The sequence below is a fragment of the Neovison vison genome, chromosome 3 (assembly GCF_020171115.1).
Source record: "Neovison vison isolate M4711 chromosome 3, ASM_NN_V1, whole genome shotgun sequence".
Classification (NCBI taxonomy): domain Eukaryota; kingdom Metazoa; phylum Chordata; class Mammalia; order Carnivora; family Mustelidae; genus Neogale; species Neogale vison.
Genome location: NC_058093.1, coordinates 154,761,371 through 154,778,063, shown reverse-complemented (window position 1 = coordinate 154,778,063; position 16,693 = coordinate 154,761,371). Strand labels below are relative to the sequence as shown.

Genomic DNA, 16,693 nt, shown 5'->3' with positions numbered 1-16,693 from the left:
TGTCTGCTTCTTCTGCCTGCCACCTGCTTCTCCCTCTGTCCGCCATCCCCCTGCTTGTGTTCATTCTCTCTCTTATTCAAAAATAAAGTATTTTTTAAAAATGCAAACGAATGTCATTAAGTGCCAAAGGGAGTAAACAGCATATACTATAGTATGGAGATTTCACTGTTTCTCTGGAAAAAAAAAAAAAGGATTATCAGGAAAAAATAATACTTTCAGATTAGCAGAAAAAAATGTATTGCTTATGCCCATTTAGTAGCTTTTTTTTTTTTTAAGATTTTATTTATTTATTTGACAGAGATCACAAGTAGGCAGAGAGGCAGGCAGAGAGAGAGGAGGAAGCAGGCTCCCTGCTGAGCAGAGCGCCCGATGCGGGACTCGATCCCAGGACCCTGAGATCATGACCTGAACCAAAGGCAGTGGCTTAACCTACTGAGCCACCCAGGCGCCCCCATTTAGTAGCTTTTTGATTCAACATTTTGACCTCGGTTACTGGGTCAGGCAAAAGTCCTTCAATAAATCAATAAATATTTGATGAGCATCCACTATAATCAAACATTACTAATGCCCTTATATTAATGAAGGTGGCTACTGCTGAGCAGAATGCAGAATACCACTCCCAGCACAGGGAAAGTTTCTGGGCCTACCCCTTTTAGCTCACCACCAATGACTGCAATTACCAGCATGTTCATGGTGCTTCCCAATTGTAGACTCCCTGGCCCCAAGCAGAGAGAAAGGGCCAGAGGAGGTAAGGGTGTCAATAATTTTGGCAACAAGTATATCCAGCTGATCAAACACCTCACCCTGGGTTGCATCATCAATTTGCACTTTCTTACTAATTATAATTTTGGTATAAAAAATTCCCTTTATGGGGCACCTGGGTGGCTCAGTGGGTTAAGCCGCTGCCTTCGGCTCAGGTCATGATCTCAGGGTCCTGGGATCGAGCCCCGCATTGGGCTCTCTGCTCAGCAGGGAGCCTGCTTCCTCCTCTCTCTCTGCCTGCCTCTCTGCCTACTTGTGATCTCTGTCTGTCAAATAAATAAATAAAATCTTTAAAATAAAAATTCCCTTTATAAGGATAGTGCTGTTTCAGCTAGATTTCATTGCACGAGTGAGGAATTTTATAAAATTGGAAAGAGGAGGGTCATAGAAGGAGTTCTGATTGTGCATGAGGACTGCTGGATGAAACATTACTGCTACAGATGAGAACAACTTTATTTTACCAAGTTAAGTGGTGAACTTCACCCAGGCAAAGAAGTTCAAAGACTAAAGGGCTTCATGGGGCAACACCAGGCTGTCAAGATCATTGATGATTGCATTGGTAGATGGCAGAGCCCAAATTTTGAACCTCCTCAATATCCATGCATTTCTACACATATTACACAACCTAAAGAACATAATAAGTTGTTTTTAGTTCAACTTCCGGAAGAAACCTTGTTTGCAGACCCTAAAAATTATAAGCTGGTAGCTGCTCTATTGCATGAATTGTATGATGATGCCCCAGGGTAAGGACTCATCACTTCCAGTCTCCCTCATCTTTTGGGCAGGTTCAATTTTATATACAACTGAATTCCTCAGCAGTAGAGAAATAAAAGAAGTTGTCTCTATGAGCACAGCTATACACGGTGTATAGTAAATATGGTAGAAGAAAAGTTTGGAGGTATTTTTGGTTTTATCTTTTTCCTAATCCCTGAAATGTCAGCGACTGTCCATTGTTTGAATAGTAAAATTGATTTTAAAAAAGTAGATAGTGGTGTAACCAAATATGAAAATGTTTAATTTACTTTTTGTTCTATTTATACATTTTTTAAATATAATAAAGAAAGTGGGCTTCAAAAAAAATTTTCTAGCAAGCTATATCCTCTTTAGCTCTCAATGTTTCATATCGACCTTAACCAAATCTTATCATAACCTCACTGCAGTCTTCACTGTGCTTGTTTACATCTCATCCTTATCCTAGCCTTTTACTCTGATGTTTTGTTCTAATATATTGGGACCAATCAGGAGTCTCAAAATGCTCACCAGCGTATGACTTCTCTTTCCTTTCCTTTTCCCTTTCCCCCCTTCCTTCCTCCTCTTCTTTTCTTCCTTTCTATCTCCCTCCCCCACCTCCTGACTTCCTTCCAAAAAGCCCCATTTGTGTCATTGTTCTAGGTGGTACTTTACAAGGTTCAATCAAGACAAGAATCACCAGGGCCCTTGTTAAAATGCAGATTCTGATTTCAGTAGGTCTGGCTGGTGAGGCTAAAAATTCTGCATTTCTAATGAGCTCACAGGAGGTGCCAAAGCTATTGGTCTGTGGAGCATACTTCGAGTAGCAAGGCACTAGTTCTCAAAAATCCCTTACAGCACTGTGACTACAGTTAAAAATATTACATTGTATACTTGAAAAATGATGTGAGAGTAAAGTTTTAATGTTCTCACTATAACAACAAAATGGTAATTATGCAAGATAAAGGGTATGTTAACTAACCTTATTTTGGTAAACATTTCACAATATACACATGTATCAAATCATTACATTGTGCATGTTAAACTTATACAATGTTACATGTCAGTTTTAGCTCAATAAAACTAGAAAAGAAACCCTTAGGATGCTTCAGTCCTTAGCATTTCTTTAAACAACTAGACATAGCTAGACAAGAAATACAAGAAAAGACTACCTGCTTCTGTTATTCTGCTACTATAATCTATTAACTATCCAGTAATAATGGTTAACAATTCCTGAGGACTCTCTTTCTACCATGCATTGTGCAAGGTGCAGTGATGGCTTTTATTATTTCCTTTAGTCTTTACCCTGTGCAGTAGGAATTATTATTTATTTTTTTAAAAGATGTATTTATTTATTTTAGAGAGAGAGATTGGAGAGTGTGTGCATGCATGTAAGCAGAGGGAGGGGCAGAGGGAGAGGGAGAATTATACTCCTACTGAGCAGGGAGCCCCAGAAGGGGCTTCATCCCAGGATCCTGAGATCATGACCTGAGCCGAAACCAAGAGTGAAAAGTTTAACTGCCTGAGCACCCCCAGGCACCCCTGAATTGTTATTTCTGTTTTACAGATGGGAAAACTGAGGCCTAGAGAGGCTGAATAACTTGTTCAAGGTCACATCAATTAGTTAATCCATGGCAGAGACAGGATTTGAACACAAGCAGTCTGGCCTAGGGTCTAAACTCTTCACACTCACTATCCTCTCTCTTTCATATGGCATTTACTGAGCCAAAATATAACAACATTTGGTTCTAAGGCAATAAATAGATCATTCTCTTGTTCATTCAATGTCCTTATAACTAGAAATCCTTAAAAGCTCTTTCCCAACCATTGGGAAAGCGTGAGATACAGGCAGTTTATAAAAATACTCCCTACTGGGCATCTGGGTGGCTCAGTGGATTAATCCGCTGCCTTCAGCTCAGGTCGTGATCTCAGGGTCCTGGGATTGAGTCCCACATCAGGCTCTCTGCTTTGGCGGGGAGCCTGCTTCCCTTCCTTTCTCTCTGCCTGCCTCTCTGCCTACTAGTGCTCTCTGTCTGTCAATAAATAAATAAATAAATAAAAAATAAAAATAAAAATAAAAACTCCCTACTTTGCCTCAGGAAATGTTTGCTAGTTAAATTACCAGACCTCTAGGTGACTCACTACCACCTAGCCATGAGTCATCACCTCTTCTTGTTTCCCCCACTCCTGCCACCTGTAGCTTCCACTGGCTTTGAAACTGTTCCCTTGGCTCCATGATGGATGACTAAAGGCCAGCTCTGGCCACTTCCCAGACCATACTCCCAGCCCATCCAGGTAAATTCTACCTTCCTCCACCAACCAAGAAGGAAAGTTTAGACCCTAAGCTAGTTGTGAGTCACAAAAGTGAATTCAGACTTACTAATTTCTAGTCAGGAAGGGCTTTAACAAATCAGGGAGCATTTTGCTTAAGTGACCTCATCTCCTATTTGTACCCTTAATGGAGAAACTGAAATTGTCAAATCCGTGGGATATGTTGCCTCCTTGTGCGCACAAATAATTTATTTTAAGACTTTTCATGCCTTCAGGGTTCTCTTTTCTGGGTCACAAATGATAAAGCGCACAAAATTTTATTCATTTCTATCATGGTCCTGGAGATGTTAAAAATCATATTCTGCTTTTAATAGCTTCTCTATCAATACAGGTAGTAACCTCTTAACCAGCCTCCCGTCTCTAACTGCTATTCCTGCCAGTCTGTCTTAACTGTGGAACAATTCGCGTGTGTGAGCTCTCATTTATTAAATGCAGACTACAGCTAAGTGCTTTGCAGAATATATACAGCATTAGCACTTTGTGGGATTCTTTGTGGTTTTGTATACTGATGACAATAATATGTCTTACATTCATGTAGTTCTTTATATTTTTCAAAGGGCTTTTTTGTGTTACCTCATTTAATCCAAAACTACCTTGTAAGAGAAGTAGAATAAATATTATTCTCTCTATTTTATAAGTAAAAAAAAAAAAAAATCTTGAGTGTCATAGAGGTTAAGTGACTTGTTCTGGGTTAGACAACAAGTTTTGTCAGTGTGAGCTTGGAATTGGGAGTTCCTTAACTCGCTGTACACTTTTTTTTTCAATATAGAAAAATGCAAAACAAAACAAAATTTGTGCCAACCACCAACCCTTAATAAATGTTATCATTTTGTCATGGAAGGAAGAAGGAGATTGGAAGGAGGGAACAGTATTTCTGGCTGGCTGGTTCACAAAGGAGATAAAATTTTATCTCATTCTTGAAGGATAGCTGACATGTTAATGACCAGTAGGAAGAGGAATTGGTATAAACAACAGTGTGGGTATATGACCATCTATGGATATACAAGTTGGGTTTATGAGGCATTGGGTACAAAACTATGACTAGAGCAGGAAACTTAAGTAGAAAGTTAGAAGTAAGTGGATAGAGATGGTAGAGAATCTGGAATACCAGCCTAAGTAGTGTAAGATTGTTCATATTTGCATACTTGAATACTGACATATAGATGGTGCATATTGCTTCCTGAGTCAGTCCATTATCTCAACAGTAACCACCAGGCTTAATGCTGGGCAAATACAAAGGGTACTTGGCCTTGTGATCTTTCCACCTGAGGTCCTGCCCCCACTACTAAACACTTGCTCAACCTTTGATCTGAATCACCATATTTGTATACATACAATGCAAGAGTAAGGCCACAAATCTCAAAGCTTGACCATTCTGTGTTGAGAAACATTTATAAGAAGTCTATCATGGTAATAAATAACTGAAATCCATTTTACCAGTTACATCAATTAGCCATAATTTTTTTATTACAATCAAGCAATTGAACTTAAATATTAAGGAAAAATAAAACAATAATAGGATACTTTATGTGGTCATATATGTCTTTTAAAAAAAGAAAAATAGGGATGCCTGGGTGGTTCAGACAGTTAGGCATCCGACTCTTGATCTCAATTCAGGTCTTGATGACAGGGTCGTGAGTTCAAGTGTCACGATAAACAATAGAAAAAAAAAGAAAAAGCACATAGACTCTATGTACTATGGGACTCATTACTTTTAGCCCAGATATAACATCTTCTTGTTGCCTGTCTCCATTCTTGGTGATGAGAAGTCCAGTTGAGAAAAGTAATAGTGGGATTCTGTAGAAATTTCTTGGTAAAAAGAATACTGAATTATGTTCCCTGGAACCTACTGACAACATTAGAATTTCTCAATCTTGACACTATTAGCACTGTGGGCCTAATAATTCTTTGTTAGAGCTGGGGTGGGGGCTGCTCTGTGCATAGAGGACGTAGAACAGCATCCATGGCCTCTCCCTACTAAGATGCCACTGTTAACCCCCTAGTTGTGAAACCCAAAAATGTCTCCAATAGTGCAAAATATCCTCTGGATGGCAAAACCCCCCTTCATTGAGAAGAACTGGACCACAGTGCAGAATCTCAGAAGGATCTTAAGAAGGATCTCAGAAGGGGAAGAAAAAAAAAAAAAAAACCTAAGAAAATAAATAAACTAGCCTCTCTATTTCCCTAAGCTTCCCAGTGCATCAAGACTTTGCTATATAATCTCATTTGCCCAGGTAAACCTATCCAAACCAATAATGAGAAGGAAAAAAAAGAAAAAAGATGACAGAAAATAAATCCCAGCTATGAACCAGTTAACTAACATTCCACACGAAGTTATAGACAATTTCCCCTAAGAAATTAAATTCCTTTACAAAAGTACCCTGAGGACTTTAACACAAATCACTCTTCTTACTTGAGACTATTTATCATTTTTTAGAGCTTATAAATTATACACACCAGCAACAATTTTATACACCAACAACCACAATAATCCAGACACAAAACAGAGCAGTTGAAGGGTACACTCTAACAAAGAGAGAAAGAGATGGAGGGAGGGGGCGGGAAAGGAACTAACCATGCTCTCCTTTAGAGCCCTCCCTCTCAGGGACATCGCTTTTCCTTTCTGTCCTCACTGTCTTAATAGATTTCATCTTCCTTTAAAAGACAAGTCACAATCTGTCCCTGAAGACAGCCGTTATCATTAAAACGCTCCGCTGGGGGCAGAGGGGCAACATTACTCAGTGTGAGACAGGACATGTGAGAGGATATGTGACACTTTTCCTTCAAGGCCAGCATTTTGGAGAATGGCGGGACTAAAACAGGACGCCCAGAGGTCAACCCTTCCAGCCTCTGGTTGAGGCTGCAGTCAACTCCCTCAATTTGCATTTCCAGAGTGGAGTTGTTTTCACATTTCACGCAATTAAAAGAGTGGAGACAGATCCCAGAGCAATAACATTCCTCTCCCAGTGATATCCTGTGCTCCCTTTAGTGCTTCTGATCTGACATCACTTAAAATGATCAAAAATCAGATATTAGATACTCATCTGTGCAACACACAGAATATATCACTCCTGCCCTCCCATGTTGGGGGTGAAAAGAAACCAGAGGAAGGACACTTACTCACACAGTGGTCAACTTCCCTTGCAGCGCTTCTCTCCCCATTATTTTGAGTAGTAACCTACATATCACAATTAAGCTGCACACCATCCAAGCAACTCAATAGATAGAGAATGAAGTAATTACAGTATTTAGAGCTGGAAGGCACCTTGAAACATCTCTATTTCCAAACTCGTTTAACAGAAAGGGAAAGCCAGAGCTAGAGAGGTAAAATGACACTGCCCAAGGCCATTCGGCTCATCAGTGACCTGTGAGAACCAGAGCTCCTGTTTTCTGACTCTGGAATGCTCTGACATTACTGCTCCTTCTCAGGAGCAGTAACAGAAAACCCAGCACACAAAGGTACCAGAAGGAAAAAAAAACTGTGAGTTCTCATAACTAAACAAATCAGAGATAGTGTTTGGTTTTATGAAACTGTCCAGCAGCCATTCTGCTTCCTAGTACCACCCCAATTCCCTTTGAGTCATCTGTGTGTCTCCTATCCTCAGCCATGTGGTTTGGGTGGATTTGGCCTCTCTCTCAGCCCCATGCATCCTCCTTTTAGATTCACATTTAGCTGTAAACCCTGCGCAGTAGATGAATTTATCAGATTGCTTTCCTTCCAATAAAGAGAAATAGGACCATCAGGAAGGCAGGCACATTCGGGGCCCCAAATATACACCTTTCTTTTGTTTTTGAAGCTGATGCTAAGAAGTTTTACTATTATATCACCCAAGAGGCTTATGAGAGCTTACAACTAGAAAAGCCCAAGACTTTCCACCAGATACCACGGGTAACTGCTGTGGAATATAACTCCAACTGACCAAGTCAAAGTCCCCTGGATCCAACCAGGAATTAACAAGAGAGGTCCCAGACTACTCTACCAAACAACAGAACATTGTGCTTACATTCCAAGCCACTTCAGGTAAACACTCTAATCTTAAATGAAATCCCACTTGTGCTGAAAATCAATGACTCCGTTTATTACTAGTTAGGAGTTTATGCTGCTCAAGTTATTACCAGGAGGAGGATCAGGCCTCCCTTTATATCTTTATTTTTATAAAAAATATTATCCAAGTAATAAGAACAATTATATTTTATATTTTTTAACCTAAGGATCATATTTGACTAGCATTTTTATACTTTCCAAAATCTAACATAACTGAAAAAGACCAATACCATATGATTTCACTTATATGTGGAATCTGAAAAGCAAAACACATGAACAAACAAAGCAAAACAAAACAAATAGACTCCTAGGGGCGCCTGGGTGGCTCAGTGGGTTAAAGTCTCTGCCTTAGCCTCAGGTCATGATCCCAGGGTCCTGGGATAGAGTCTCACATCAGGCTCTGTGCTCAGTGGGGAGTCTGCTTCCTCTCTCTCTCTGCCTCATCTTTTCACTTTTAATAAAATGATCTCTGCCTCTTGTGATCTCTGTCTGTCAAATAAATAAAATCTTTAAAAACAACAACAACAACAAAAACAAATAGACTTCTAGATAACAGAAAACAATATGTTGGTTGCAAGAAGGGGGTTGGGGGGTGGGGCATGAGGAAATGGGTAAAAGTGGGGAAAGGAATTAAAAGGTACAAGCTTCCAGTTATAAAATAAATAAAGCACAGGAATGCAATGTACAGCATGGGGAATATAGTCAATAATATCATAACAAGTTTGTATGGTGGCACATGACAGCTAGATTTATAATGTGATCACTTCCTAATGTATCTAAATATTGAATCACTATGTTGTACACCTAAAACTAATATTGTATGCCTACTACACTTCAGTTTTTAAAAAAAACAAACCCTATTATATGTCATCTCATTTGATCCTCATAGGTATAATTTATTCACATTTTATAGATGAGGATAACTGAGCCACACTGGCTCAAAGTGATTATCCAGTAATAGTAAAAGAATGGTAAAACCAGGACTCATGACATAGGATTAAATTAACATTTAAGTTACTAGACTTTCAATAAGTAAGTTAATCTCTAAAAAAGAAAAACACACATTTACTGAATATGATGCAAAGAGTAGATGCCCTTTATTTTTCTTGCAATGGCTCAAAATATGTAATTCTCCTCTGTCTTCAAAGCTTTGAAAGTTTATCTAATCTTCATAAAGACATAGATAGATCCTAAAGCAGACACAAAGAAATGCTTTTGAAGTAGCATGACGTCGTTGAGAACTTCTGACAAATTCATTCAAATTTCATGAAACTCTGGCTTGGTGTTCCTGATCCTGCTAGAGGGTTTGCTGCGGCAATGTGTGTGTATGTGCATGTGCGTGCATGCAAATGCATGTAATGTAAATTAAAAAAAAAAAACACATGTAATGTAAATAAAAATGTAAAATAACAGAAAGGCAACATGTGATAGACCATGCTATGAAAATGAAAGGCTGAAAACTGCACTTATTTTTTAATGGTACTATTGACTTCAAATTGGGATTCATCATTTACATAGCCACTTAGGTCAGCTGACGTTCGAAGTGATTTCTAAGCTAGGATATTTACACTGCCTCTTACTCCCCTTTCTACTAAAAATGAGTAAGCATTTTGAACAATAACAATGATCTTTTGTCTGTGAATCTGGAGACACTTTTTAAATCCCATGATCTGAGAAGCAGCGCTGAGTCAATCAGAGGTGTTTTATTCTGTCATCCAGATATTCATTTACCTGGATCTGCTTTTTCCATTTATTTTTTTTCCAATTTATTTATTTTTAGAAAAACAGTATTCATTATTTTTTCACCACACCCAGTGCTCCATGCAATCCATGCCCTCTATAATACCCACCACCTGGTACCCCAACCTCCCACCCCCCCCGCCACTTCAAACCCCTCAGATTGTTTTTCATAGTCCATAGTCTCTCGTGGTTCACCTCCCTATCCAATTTACCCCAACTCCCTTCATTTATTTCCATTTATTTTTACAATCATTAATGATGAGGAAATTTGGCCACTCCATTGAAGTTTCAGAAGACTTAGTGAAAGGTTTTGAATTACTTCCCAATTCATGCTGGAAAGATCCAGAAAGGCAGCAGAGGCTAGCAGCAGCCAATTCCTGGAGCAGGGAAATGGAAGAGTTGTTTTAGGCATGGTCATGGGAAGAGATAGGAGGAGATTGGGGTGTGAGGACTAGACATCTCCTCCCAACCCACCAGTGCTTCAATTGGGCCAGCTCCCCGTCTGTTTTATATGTTGGGATTTTGCTTAAGAATTATTATGCTAATCTCTGGTTCCAAAGACACACCAAAAAAGCTTTGAAGAATTTGAGAGCCATTCAGACAAAATGACTTGGCCCATATTACATAGTCCCGGCAAAATAAGCATCCCAGCCCAAGTCATCCATGTCCCAGCACTGTTCTTGTCAGGAATCCACATCCTCCTGACTTCCTACCTCTAATCTCATTTCATCCTCACAGCAATCAGGCAAAGTAGATAATATTAACCTTATTATATAGATGCAAAACTAAAGCCCAGAACTTCAGATTATCTTAGCTATCTAGACTAAGGTTGGAATACCTACCTCTCCTGACTCCAAATTCCCACATTGTTAACACGATACACGCACCATGTCTCAATACAAAAGACAGTGGGTTGTTGTTGTTGTTTTTTAAATATATGAGTCATGCTATCTCCTTTTCCTATTTTAATTTAAATTGTCTTCTGCAGACACCACCTTGTCTCTTCTGAAATGTTCTTTGTCTTTTATCTTTGCTTCCCTTTCTTCCCTATTAAACTGATTGTGTCTGTGGTGCCCTTCGAAGATGACCTCTGCCTGGCACAGAAAGCCATCCAACAGGCCATTTGTCACACCTCATCTCTTCTCTTTTATGAAAGGGACAAAAGGCTGTCTTTGAGCCCCCTTTGGAAGTGTTTTCATGCTAATCCAAGAATTACTGTTGTGTTTGTTTTCTAGCTGGTGCAGTGTGAAGCCATTCATGGGACCGCATGGACCTTGTCTAGTCACATTCCAGGCCATTCTTGGAACATTTTGGGGAAACGCATCATCGCTCTGCTGGTGGGAGACAAGTCTGTGTCCCTGCCTGAGGCTGACAGCCAATGCATCTACGCCCTTGATTGCCCATGAAAACATCTCCTGCCATCTCTGCCAGGCAGCCCAGTACACACACAGGGACAGGGGAGCAGAATTAAATGTTCATCAAGAAAAAAAAGAGGAAAAAAGACCAGGAAGAAAACAACAACCTCCTAAATGTGTATCTCTCTAGAAAATAAGGAAAGAAAATGAACTGAACACTTGAGTTGAGGAAAGACAAGCTTCTCCCAAACAACGTGAGTTGTTATGGGATAACAGAAATAGACCCAGAATGGGAATTGGGAGACATGAACACTAATTCTGATTCTGCCACTAACTAGCTGTGTAACTTTGAGCACATTCTTTTATTTTGTCCTTATAAAATGGGGCTAATATTTCAAACCCCATGAGGATTAAATGAAATATTTTTCACTGAATAAATTGATAAACAAAAGAAGCCAAACCAATAGCCATTGCTTTTGCTCTGCCTTCCAGGTCCCAATCCCTCAATCTGTAAAATGAAAATAGAACTATGTCCCCCCAAGCCAGCTGCATATCTGAAATACCTAGGGAGCTTTTAAAAAAAAATCTTATTTGGGGGCCTCGCTAAAATCTTGAGCATTAGAGCCCAAGAACATGCTTTTGTTTTCATTCACCAGGTTATTTGAATGCAACCTGCCCAGAACTGTTTTTTTTTTTTGGATCTCCTGGACTATCTAATGAAGGCCACTAGCTCAGTGTTTTGTGATTCTCAAGACAAAACAAGGGCACCTGGTTGGCTTAGTTGGTTAGCCACCTGCCTTTGGCTCAGATCCTGATCTTAGGGTCCTGGGATTGAGCCCCTGTAGGGCTCTCAGCTCAGCAGGGAACCTGCTTCTTTCTCTCCTCTCCACTCATGTTCTCTCTCACTATCTCTGTCTCTCTCAAATAAATAGATCTTAAAAAAAAAAAAAAAAAAAACAGCTGATGGGAGCTAAAGTTGCCTATAATTTCACCATTAAAGATTCTGTTTTTTGAGTTATAAAAACTTTATTTTCAAAAGTCCCTTATTAAAAGGTAACTATTCTTGCTAGAGGCAATAGCCTAATTCAGGCAGTTTATTTGTTGACCCTTGTCAACTATACTAACTGATTAAGAGCATACTTAACATAATGGAATATAACAAATGCCTCTCTGTGTGTGATGGTGGAATTTTCTAAATATCTTTATTTTCAAATATGGCAACTGAGCCCCAGAGAGCTTATAAGTAGAATGATCATACAATTTTCATCCAAAATGAGAGTAAAAGGAGGATTACTGATAGTCACATTAGACATAAACCAGGGCATACACAAATATATGTTCCCTGTAGTTAAGGAAGGGATTGTCTACATAACAAAGAGATTAACATTTGAGAGAGAGAAAGAAACTACAAATACCAAAAAATGGGACTAGAACTTCAGCCTCCAGACTTCTTCACTGACCCATGTCACAACCTAAGTGATTCAAATTTACTTCACTTTGGGTCCATGTTCACGCTTATTTCTCAGAAACAAGCTAAGAATACATACCTTTCTCTTCTACTTCTTTCCTATCTCTATATTCCAGCTGGCCCATTTTGGGGCTTGGACTCCATCACATCTGTGACATTCCGTTGACAGAGAATTCGCTAAGAGTCGAAGGTGCTCTCCTTTAGATAAGCAAAGATTCCTGCTACTCAAGCTCGGCAGAAGCACCTGTGAATATTGGGACTCTACCCAGATCCTGAGAAATATCTCCATCTGAAGACAAATGTTCTTGAGGTGGTTGCATCACTTTGACAGTTGTGTATTAACTGCCCAGAGACTTTGTGCTTTGTCCCTCTGATTCCCATCGGCGGTGCCTTAACTGAACCCAAGCAGTCAATCTGTCAATACCCACCAGGCAGCAGGAAAAATGTCTCTTTCCAATATTAGATTTTCTAATATCGCTCGTCTAACAAAGGTTATTTCACTCTGGCTTTATTTCTGGGAGATGACTCCTGGGTTGGTAATGACCCTTTTCCTATACCCCTAAATCTCAGTTAGCCATATTAACAGGTACTAAACTCCAGGGTTGGGATTTAAAAATAAATAAATAAAAACCTGTTTTTCAGTTCCCCTTCATGCTTGAAAGGAAATTTGTAAATTGTCAACTTGACTTAATTTTTCCTCCGGTCTCACACCTATTTGCTGTAATAAGAATTTCCCCCCTGGGCTTCACTCATCTTCAGCATGTGGCAGGAAAAAGGGGGATTAGGATTGTATTTGTCGACTTTTCCGAGCGGGTTTTCTTTCACCAAGTCTGCTATCAGTTCATCTGCTGAAATAGCATTTTAATGTGTTACCTGCCGGTCAAGTATGTTCTGTTAAGTTAACTTCTGCCTCTCCTGTGTTTTCTGATGCTGTTTACCATTATTTTTTCCCATTGTTATCAAGCTTTTTTTTTTTTTTTAATACAAATGTGGTTTGTGCTATTTTGACCATGTCTCTATTTCTGCAATACATTAGTTGAAAAGAAAAAAGGGGAGGGTGTAGAGAAGGCAGCAAACTGGGTCTTCTCCTGCTGGAAAGACTCTTTTAATGAGTTTTATTCTGTAGATGGGGAGATGCTCTTAACCTCCCTGGCCCAGTAAGATGTGATTTCTTGACACTGAGAGTATTGCAAATGCATTTTTATCAGAGCTGTATAAGGTGGACACCGAGGGAATTTCTCCAGTATTTAACAAAGCCATCTATTTGCAACACAAAGTAACGCTTTGTTTACCCTTCCTCTTTGTCCTGGGCATGGTATTATTCTAGAGGCATTGCTTCTCCCTTGCAAACTGTCAGTGGCCAAGGGTACTTTTCAGTCTGTTTGGGATCATAATTGGCAAAAATGTCTGCTCAGTAGTGAAACAGAGGTAAAGGTCAGACACAACCCAGTGGGGGCCATTCTCCAGTTTGCATGACACAGACACCAAAGTACCTTGCCCATTCTCCAAAGTTCACAGACCCTTCTCCGTATTCCAGGGACAGAGCCTTTCCTCCCTGCCAGATAATTAGCAGCAGCAGCGAGCCCAGCCAACTTGTCACTGGGCACTCAATAGTGCTCCTTTCCTCCAAGCTCATTTCCTTGGAAGGTGAGAGCCATTATCGTAAAGAGGGATATTGTAAATTCTGTTCCTTCTGCTACACGGTGGCTCTGAACAGAGAAATTTGTGTTTTCTGCCAGGAAGAAGAATAACATTTATTTAATGGATGCTGAGCAAAAGGTATTCACATTTCATGCTTCGGGGCTTAAGCCGATCCTCGATCAGTAGGGAACTTTTCCAGGCTCCAAATTGTACAACTGGGTAAGTGCTTAGTGCTAACAACCCTTCTGTCCCCATCCAGGCATGGTCTGAGGTCACCATCTCAGGGGTGCCCCCACATCCCCTCAGCTCCTAAATTTGTTCACAAACCATGCTTTACATCCCTGCTCCTTCCAGCTTCTCCTACAAACTTAAACCTGTTGGTATTTTTTATAGACAGCTCTGCTCCACTGAATTCCAGTTCTGCTTCACCAGCATCCCAGACCCTTGAAGGGAATCCTCTACAGTGTTAGAGCTATAATACATGAGTGTTTCCTCCCTCAGCTTTGGGGACAGCTGAAAACCAAGAGGACAGGAGAAAGAGGGCAGCTTTTAAGCTAGAAAGATCAATCCAGGTTTAACTCCTTTTTGCACCTTAAGTAACTGGGTAATCATAAATTGCTTTATCTCATTGACAGTCAGTTTCCTCACCTGTAAAAAGGAATAATAAATCTTGCCTTGCAGCACTGTTGCAGGGACCAAGTAAAGTCACATGTAGATACGTGATCCACAGAGGACAGAAGTTGGATCACGTCTCCCTTCTCTCAGGGGACTGCAATCTAGTCTGCCTCTAACACTAACTTGCTAAGTAACTTCTGGCAAGTCATTCAAATTCTCTGTGAGTTCATCTTCAAAATGAGGAAGAGAAAAACCTCTATACTGCCTTCCCTGCAGGATTATTATAAGGATTAAATGAAATATTCATTAAAACAGAAATTTCTACAATGTAAAAAGAAATGTGGCCAAGAAATAAGGTGTTAGTATTATACTCAGGCTTACTTTTATTATCTTTAAGTTTTAGAAATTGTAAGTTTTAAAATATCATCCACAATTAACTAGACCCATCTAAAAATAGAATGATATCTTTTAATCACATATAGATAAAAGCCGCAATGCTCTGATGGTGGAAGAGCTGACATAATCTTGTGTCTTGAGAATAGGTTTGCTCTCAGAGCTGGGACAAGAGATTCCTGGTGGCTTGGTCTCTACATAAAGTGAATAAGAACTGCGCCATTTTATTGTCTCATAATTAGGTGAAAGCCTCACATGTAAACCCATGAAGCACATAACAGACATTCACTAACTATCAGATTTCAGCAGTTCATGGAATGCCAGTCAGTGTTGGCCTTTCTCCTCACTCCCACTGCTGGCGTCTTGACCCTCTCCACCCTTCCTTCCCATACATCCTGCCCCTCCTCCCCCTCTGTTCCCAGGGGTCTCTGGACTTGAGAAAGGCAATAACCAAGCACTTCCAGTTGTGCCTTCAATCCTTGCTGCTGAGCTTCCCCAGGCATAAGTTCCCAGGCTCCTAGCTAAGGTTGTGGGAGATTCTGCTTTGTTCTTGGTTCCCTAGCCCTTTTCACTTGTGTCCACAGAGTTTTCTTCTCCATTCTCAAGACTCCTCACTACTCCCTACTTGACCTCAGATCTTCCATGATTTAAGACTCTTCTGTTTGCAAATAACAAAAACCATCTCAGTCTACCTTGTGAAATAACATTAGTGGAATACTCTGGGAGAACACAGAAGGACCACAGAACCCAGGGCTTGAATCATGCTGGGCTCCTCTCCACCCATGCCTCTTCCTCACTGCTTGGTTTCTCCGCACTGGGCTCTTTGTTTCCTCAGTCCATGTGAGAACTGACAGCCTTGGAGAGAGTAATACACAAATCAAGCTACCAGGAAAGAATAAATCACTCCTGGAGCCCAACTGCAAATTGAGAGATAATGAAGACTAATTAGTCTGACCTAGGTCATGGGCTCACCACTGATTTAAACAACAATAAAAAGGGGGGGAGTCATTTGTTGATCAAAATTTAGGGAATAGCAGGTCACTGTGAGCTGGATACTCCAAAAGTGTCCACTTCACATGGAACGGTGGTCTTCAGCATTGGCCTCTACTCCTATTCCAGCTTCATTAAGTGATACCTTCCACTGAGCCCTCCAGAGCCTAAACCCCACCACCTGCCCATGCCAATGGTATGGCCTCTTCCCATGGCTTTGCTTGCCATAGAAGACAGTTGCATGTGGTGTTTGATACTGAGTTCCCTCTGGTGTCTGCCTACACTGGACAATGCTGCTACTTCTGCTATGACACCCTAGCCCCACTAGAAGGCATAGCCCTTCTGCAAGGTCTCACCACATCCAGTAGGCACTGAGGCAGCTTTGGCTGGGTTCCATTGCTCCAGCTATAGTGCCCACATTTGTTGTACATTGTGGACAAGTCTAAGAAGTACTTTCCACAAGGCTGAGCCATTGTTCAGAGGCCATTTTCTCTACAGCTCCCCTTCTATTACCTGCACTTCCCACCAGGTACCTTTACTGGTACAGGGGTTTTTTAAAGAGCCAAAACACTTGTGAGGGATGGGGGTGGGTGGTGAGAGGTTGATAGAGAGAAGGGGATTAGA

The 16,693-nt window shown here is 40.4% G+C and overlaps 1 pseudogene; it reads left to right on the top strand.

The window, feature by feature from the left end:
• Positions 1 to 603: 603 nt before the first annotated feature.
• Positions 604 to 1,569, top strand: LOC122903571 (annotated as a pseudogene).
• Positions 1,570 to 16,693: the final 15,124 nt, after the last annotated feature.